Source organism: Crocuta crocuta, unplaced genomic scaffold, assembly GCF_008692635.1.
Source record: "Crocuta crocuta isolate KB4526 unplaced genomic scaffold, BGI_CrCroc_1.0 scaffold408, whole genome shotgun sequence".
In the NCBI taxonomy this organism is placed as follows: domain Eukaryota; kingdom Metazoa; phylum Chordata; class Mammalia; order Carnivora; family Hyaenidae; genus Crocuta; species Crocuta crocuta.
The window spans coordinates 1,313,389-1,321,579 of NW_027527444.1; positions in this window are offsets into that span (position 1 = coordinate 1,313,389).

The following is an 8,191-nucleotide window of genomic DNA, read 5'->3' on the forward strand; positions in this document are numbered from 1 at the left end:
AATGATTATCATTTGTATCTCAAATAGTTTTTGTTCTTACAGTCCCTTAATTTGTAAAACCATCTGCTTCCATTTTATATTGATATATAACAAACCACCACAAAATCCAACAGATGAAAACCACCACCATTTTATTTATTCACAGTTTTGCAACACGGGCTGCACTCAGCCACCTGGTGCCTCCGCAGGCTCCCCAACGGCCCCTGTGCGGCTGTGTCCAGCGAGGCACTGGACAACGGGCCGAACTCAGCCGGGGCCCTGGGTGGGACAGCTGCGCCTCTGTCTTCAAGTGATCTCCTAGAACCCCTCCCTCTCCACATGGTCTCTCCAGCAGGGCAGGATCTGACTTCTTATGTGTGACTCGGGCTCCCAAGTGTGCAAAAGCGGAAGTTCCCGGCCTTCTTAAGCTTAGGCCCCAAACTAACCCAGTGTCATTTCTGCCGCATTCTACCGGTTAGTCATGGGGCTACCCAAGACGCGTGGGGAGGCGAGTGTACAACAGCATGAATTCCAGCAGGCATGGTTCCCCGGGGGTACCCAAAGTGCCAGACCACCTTCTCCCCCTTTATTTACCCTGCAGATTAAGACCTTGACGCCTGACCTATAGCATGCTATCACCTCTCCGAGGCTCGACTGTCTGTAAAATGAGGGGTTAAACTACGTGTCCTTAGAATGCTCATCTGGCTTTAACATTCTATGACTCTAAGTACCTAAGCCTGATATGAAAAACACTTGACAATACTGACTAAATACTTTGATCTTGGTAGGACAATTAGATGATGAGAGCTTTAAGGTACAGAATACAGTTCATTCTTTAATATGTTTCAGATTGTTATTTCATATGCAACTGGTGGCTTACGGAGGCCCTGTGGTACCTGCCATTAGCATTCCAAAGATCAGGAAGTCAAGGAAGTTGGCTGGTTGCTTTTTGCTTAGCTTCACTACAAGACTGAATTACCACCACCACAGACTGCAGACTTCCACTGTGAACTATGCCGTGGCTAATGTAAATGATTACACTGAGATGTAAAGATTAAAAGTGACCCGGGGCGCCTGGGTGGCTCAGTCGGTTGCGCGTCCGACTTGGGCTCAGGTCACGACCTCACGGTTCATGGGTTCGAGCCCCGTGTCGGGCTCTGTGCTGACAGCTAGTTCAGAGCCTGGAGCCTGTTTCCCATTCTGTGTCTCCCTCTCTCTCTGCCCCTCCCCTGCTCGCTCGCTCCCAGAAATAAATAAAACATTTAAAAAAAATAAAAAATAAAAAAAATAAAAGTGACCCAGTATTAAAGACCTAAGAAATCACTTTAAAATCACCTGATAGGAAGTCTCATTTAGGAAGACCCACTAATATAAACAGACTTAGCAGAGTTCTAATGTAAAAAGAGCACTATGACCACATTCACAAGTCCTGGATGATGAAAACTTTGTAATGATTTTGTAGTAACAGTAGTGTATCCACAGCTTTTAGGGACTTGCTTTTGTTGCTGTTCATGTGTTACTCATAATAAGAAACATTCTATAGAGATTTCTGCTGACCTAGCTTTTTATCTGTGTTCTTTTCGGCTTTATTAGGGACAGCTGTACAGAAAGGAAATCTTTATCGTCCCCAGCCCCACCCCCAATAACTACTGCATTATTTTATGCCATGACATTTTTAGGGTGAGTTTGGCATCTCATGACAGTAACAAGTTCTACGATATCAGGCAAATGCTTGATTGATGATAACTGATGATAACGGCAATGACAAATATTAGCAAATTCTTATAACAGTACCTCTTAATAGCACTTAGTTTGTGCCCAACACCATTCTAAGTTCTACACATACAGTAATTCACAATTATCCTAAACTAAGTCCGCCAGTATGTCCACTTTGCAGATGAGGCAACCAAGGCAGAAAAAGTTCAGCTAACTTCCCAAGATCAAACGTTAATAAGTTGGGGGACCGAATCTGAATTCTGATAATCTTGGTGTCGGAATCCGTGAAGTCCCCCCAACTTGGTTTTCACATTTGTAAAACAAGGTTATGGTTTCAAGGGGCACCTGGGTGGTTCAGTCGGTTAACCATCCGACTTCGGCTCAGGTCACAATCTCATGGTTTGTGAGTTTGAGCCCCATGTCGGGCTCTGTGCTGACAGCTCAGAGTCTGGAACCTGCTTTGGATTCTGCGTCTTCCTCCCTCTCTCTCTCTGTCCCTTCCCCCTTCCCCACTTGCATTCCCTCTCTCTCTCTCAAAATAATAAACATTTAAAAAGTTTATGGTTTCAAGTTACTGGCTTTTTAAAAATTGCATAAAGTACGTACAAAGGTATACCCTCCCTGGAAGTATTAATAATGTTATGTATTCTTCCAAATAATGTTCTATACACAAAACACATGCACATTTTGGGGATGTGTGCTTTTTACAAAGTGAATACTACACTTACTGCTTTGCAACTTTTAGAAAATTTTTCCTCAAGTCAACATATGTATCGTAGACACTCTCCTACTTTGGTACCCACAGGCCCAGTTCTGTCCTGATAGAAATCGCATGGTGGTCCACTGATAGGTATTTTTCCGTGGCCAATTTCTACTAGTTTTCTACTCTTCCCTGCTGCCATGAGCATCTCTGCATGTACATACTTGCCCATTTGTAGGAATATCTTCTGATTTCCTTTCTAATTTTTATGGGCTTTCTTGGTCACTTCCTACCCACCCCCAATTCCTAGGACAAGTAAGCACCCTAATTCTTTTACTATATTACACACACTGTCCATATTCTCAGTGATTTCAAGGAAGTCACATCTTTAATCATCTATCCTAATCCAGCTCCCAAACTCCAATGCTACACCCCAAACACTCCAGACATTTCTATTCCCTAGACATCCAATGGCAGAAACTTCAAAATTCCCCTCTGCACTGACTGAATCTCTCTTCCTTTCTATCCACATTACCAACCGTATACCATCTGCCTTGATCACCTGACACCATGACTATTGCAGCAGCCTGTTAATCTCTGCCTCCAGGTAACTTCTCTCTTCATACTATTATCAGGGTGGCTTTCCTAAAATAGTTGCCATCAAATCACCAAGTATTAGAGTACCTACCTACATTCAACTATAGAAAATACAGAATACAAAGTAATTTAATAGCATTGCTATCCTCCGGAAGACTACAAATACCTGCTTTTAAAACTTTTATTTAAAAATAAAATAACCTGGGCATAAAGCAGAGGCTGAAGACCTGTAACCCAGTGGTAGTCCACAGATTAAACCGAACCCAGAAGGGATAGTCCCAAACAGTGTTTGAGGTCTTAACTGAAGATACTTGAAAATCCAGAGATTTCGCATAAAATTCCAAGTTTCCAGTCTCTGTTGAAAACCCAGAGTATCTAGAAACAACATGCCACGGTCTCACATGGCAACCACCAGCCAGAATTGTCTATCAGTTGCACCTAAGCAAGGCACAGACTGCTGGAACCCTTCAGGCTATTTTTACTCACCATTTCTTCCCCGACTCAAGACCTTAAGTTATGTCAGCTGTCATTCAGGATCTTACAAGCTGCACGCAATCATTTAAATTACCTACCTGGTCCCTGTAAACAGTTTATAACCCCTGGACTACAAAACCCAAACTCATTAGCCTGGTATTCAAGGACCATCATGGCATGGCCCCAACTCCCACATTAAACCTCTGTTCTAGTCACACTCCACCAAGAAAAAGCATTTTACGCTTCCCGCCTCAATAGTTTTACTCACGTTGCTACCCCAGAACACTCTCTACTTTCATACTGTGCTTGGCTCAACTCTATCAATCCTTCAAGGTCTAACTCAAGTATTGCTTCCTCCAAATCTCTGCAGACCCCTCTTGGCCACAGCGAAGCTTCTTCCAAAGTTGATTGTCTATCCCAACATGCACTTAACATGTACATGCTCTTTGAAAATCATGTTCCAAATGAAAGATCTAAAAAGTTACAGAAGAATATTTTCTGGACTTCTTAAACAATTTCAGCACTTGTGTATCATACATAGTTACTACTATCACAAAATTAACAGCAAAAGCAAAGTCTATTCTCCCATTTTTTACATGTTTTTTTTCCTAGAGAAAGCGCAAAAAGAGCTGTGTCATTGCTGTCTCTCTTGTGTTCTTCTATCTTTCAAATTCTGCAAATAGAGAGATGGACATTTCCAATTATAATTTCAGTATAAGTCTTTGCACTAATTCTTCACACTAACCACAAGCATATGTTTATATGCAGGCCATCACAAAAGAGACAGAGAAATCGTTCCTATTTCACTCCTTAACTTTTGTAATTCATACTGCCAAGAAGTTCTGAAAATAGACACTGTGGCACAAACATGATAAAGACAATTTTTAAAAAGAAGAGAAAGATTAATCAGCTTATTGAAATTAAAAGACGGCCAACATAATAAAGAATAAAAGAGAAATATACACATACACAGACTAGTAAATTTATTCTATACCAGCTAAAAATTATGGTCAATCCAAACATCTCATGGATTAAAAACTGTTATCAAATCTTACCCAAGGTATCTCACACCTCCCCACCAGGGAAAAGCACGGAAAGCATCTAATATTATCTATAACTGGAGCACCTGGGTGGCTCAGTCCGTTAAGCGCCGACTTTGGCTCAGGTCATGATCTCATGTTTTACGAGATCAAGCCCCATGTTGGGCTCTGTGCTCACAGCTGAGAGCCTGGAGCCCGCCTCAGATTCTGTGTCTCCCTCTCTCTCTGCCCCTCCCCCACTCATGCTCTGTGTGTGTGTCTCTCAAAAATAAATCTTTTAAAAAAAGGGTGGTGGGAGAGAGGGGGAAATGGGTGATGGGCATTGAGAAGGGTACTTATTGGAATGAGCACTGGGTGATGTATATAAGCAATCTGACAATAAGTTATATTAAAATAATTAAAAAACATTTTTAAAAAACACTTTAAAATGTTTTTTAATTACCTGTAACTAAGAACCATTTGCATTTTGGAAATGAGATTTCATGAAACTCCTTGGTCAGATCTGCAAGTGGCTTAAGGATACATGGCTGGACAGTCACTAACTGCCCAAAGGATATCTGATTGCAGCCTGGGGAATACCATGAAGTTTTGCACAAAGGTGGGGGAGAGGAGAAGGACAGAGCAGTGTGTCTTGTCCCCCTGCAAAGTGACCACAAATCTGGCAGCGCAGAATTCACTGAAACAAGTAAGAAAATGTATTAAATCACTACTTTCAGAACGGGAAAATAAACTATCGTGATCCTTTAAGTTTACATGGAAATCCATGATTATTAAGCTGACATATTAATAACCAACCTACTGAACATAAAATTGTGTATCAAACTAATAACATGCTCTCAGACACTAGTGATTCCATGATCAAGACCAACGGGCCAAGAGCGAACTACAATGAGGTCAGGCTGGAGAAGAGCCGCCTAACAGGTGAGAGGCTGCCAATCCTGGACCAGCTTTGCAAGTACGTTAAAACATTTCGATGACTACAAAGTGCCAGAAGCTAGTAATTGCCAAAATTTCCATGTATCTAATTGCTTGAAAAATAAGAAAAAGAATTACTATCATATTAATGACAAATCTGCATGATCTCAAGAAGCATGAAAAGTGACAGTGGTATCTTTCGACTACATATCGTTGTATGAAACTGCATATACTACAAGGCACTACACTTTTTTTTATTATTTCAAGTTCACAGCTATGGAAATGAGAAATGTTGTTGGGGGAGGGGCCTCTCAAATATGAAACAGCAACAGTCATCTGCAGCAGTCTTTTTTTTTTTTTGTCCCTTGTATGGCATCACTGGTTGTGCCCAACTTTCTACAACAATTTGGCTCAAGGTGGCTTTCTAATCACAGTAATTGCCCTCTGAAAAGAAAGTAGTTCAGAATATAAAGAGTTTTTTCAAAAAGGGTCAAGGATAGTGCCTCAGAAATCCTATCCCCACCACCTGCTTCGGCACCACCCGACACCCACTCCCACCCCTAACATTAAGTTTGTTGACTGCATAATATATATATACATATGTATATATGTATATATATATATGTGGTAGAATGAGTCCTTGTCTTCCCCAATTTAGAAAAGCCAACATATATTCCAAAGAAGAAAAAATGAAATCAAATCTTTGGGTAGAGTTTCCTAAGTATTTATGGAAAAACAATTAGACCTCTAGTACTGTGCCTACTCTGTGGCAGGAGCTTCTCCATCAATGGAAAGACCTGTCCCTCCAATAAAGATTATACGCTCTTCCAAATAACCCATTAAACAATCCTTACTGCTAAGGAGATCTCTCAAGCAAATGTTAATTTCACTGTTCCACCTCACATGCCTTCAACAGGAAATCCTTATTTATATATCTGCTTTTCAAACTCTGCCCCTAAGATCAATAGCTTCAGTTCAAAACTCTTGATTTTAGTAATTTCAAGATAACAATGGTTAATTAAAACTAGTCACTACATAGCCTCTGCTTTTTAAATGTGATAAAGCAAAACTCATCTAACAATATAAAACAAGAAAATGCTTAAGTTTACTTATCTAATTATTAAAAATTCAAAAACAAACTCAAATTATAATTAGCAGTGCATGGTCACCCTTTTTTTTAATCCAAAAACAAATAAGCAAGTGTTTTAAAAAATAGTGTCATAAGGCATCTTCTCTAGCAGAAAATCCACTTACTGACCACATATTCAGATAACATGGACAATTTAAAAACTTTTATCTCCTTTGCACTCCCCTCCCTCAAAAATTTTCATTTCTTAGATAATTATTTGTGATTCCGTGTAATTTTGGCCTTTACAAACCTCGCTTACATGTGTCACACTGCAGTTTCACTTTCAGGATCTTCAACACCCAAGTAACTGCAGGATCTTTTCCGCATGCATCCAAATACTATCCAGAGATTCACAACCGAAAACCTTTCTCTGCTCTTTCCAGTTCACACCACAGTCTCCACTTACAGGTTTCTCAAACAGCTGGAGATTCCATTCCCTTCAAAAAACACACCTAGTTTTTCAAAATTCACTAAAAAGTTTGGAACGATCAAAGTTACCACTAAATTTCACATGAGGAATGCTGCCCCAGTTTTCAACCAACAGAAAAAACTAAAATTCTCTCAAGACTCAGAATTGTATTAAACGTTTTCTAAAGTGCTCATGTTTTTATCCTGGTACATTAGCATCATTCTGTAGAAATTTTTAAATTTCTCCAAGGGCCACCTTTTTTTATTATTATTATTCATAGCATGAGATTTTTTTAAACGAGATACAAATTAAAATAACAAAGTGGCAAAACCCTAAACCAACCTTTCTTCCGGTGCACACAGCGGCTGCCTTAACACAAATGAACTCATTTCCACGTCGGGGAACTGCGTGTGCACGTGTGTTTGTGTGTGCGCGCCCGTGCACACGCTCGCATGTGCAGGGGTGAGGGGCATGACAGCACAGCTAGCTCTGTTGCCACTGGAAGAGGAATTAAGAGCAAATGGAAACCATACAAGGATCCCAACTCGATATTCGGAAAGAAAACAAGCAGCAGTGGAAATGGGAAGTTACTAAGCTAAAACCCTAACACGCCTTCACACGCGTTGCTTGAACGGATACAAAAAAGCGACAAAGTATAAAGTTGCTTGCAAGTCCATCTTCCCTCTCCAAATTCCGGTCCACGGGGAGCGACCCTGGCATCTCCCACCAGACATTTCACGGCAATGCCGGTGGCACAACAAACCCCAACTTTGTGCCACAAAGCGGCTAAGGCCACCACGTAAGTATCCCGTCCCGGCGTCTCTCGGCTGTGTCACAGCTAGGTGAGGGCTGCGAATAAAATATGGAGGCAGGCCACAGGGCCTGAACCCTCGCGGTGAGCACCGCCGCGCGAGGAGGNCGGCGTCTACACCGCCGCTCACCGAACGTGCCACTACTACGACCCGGCGAACGCGCCCGAGCAACACCGCCGACCGAGCGCCCGGCGGCCCCGGCGCGCCCCTCCCCGACCCACGGCTCCGCGCCCCGGTGCTCCGGCGACGTGAGTAAGCACTCCTCGCCANTCACACTCAACTTACTTCTTTCTGGCTCTCTGGAAAGGGGAAGCGCCATCTTTGCGAGGCCGGCCCCGAGGTCTTTTGTCTGCGGCTGCGGGGCTCGGGGCCGGGGCTCCGGGCTCCTCGGGGGGTGGGGGCGGCGGCTGCGGCTGCTCC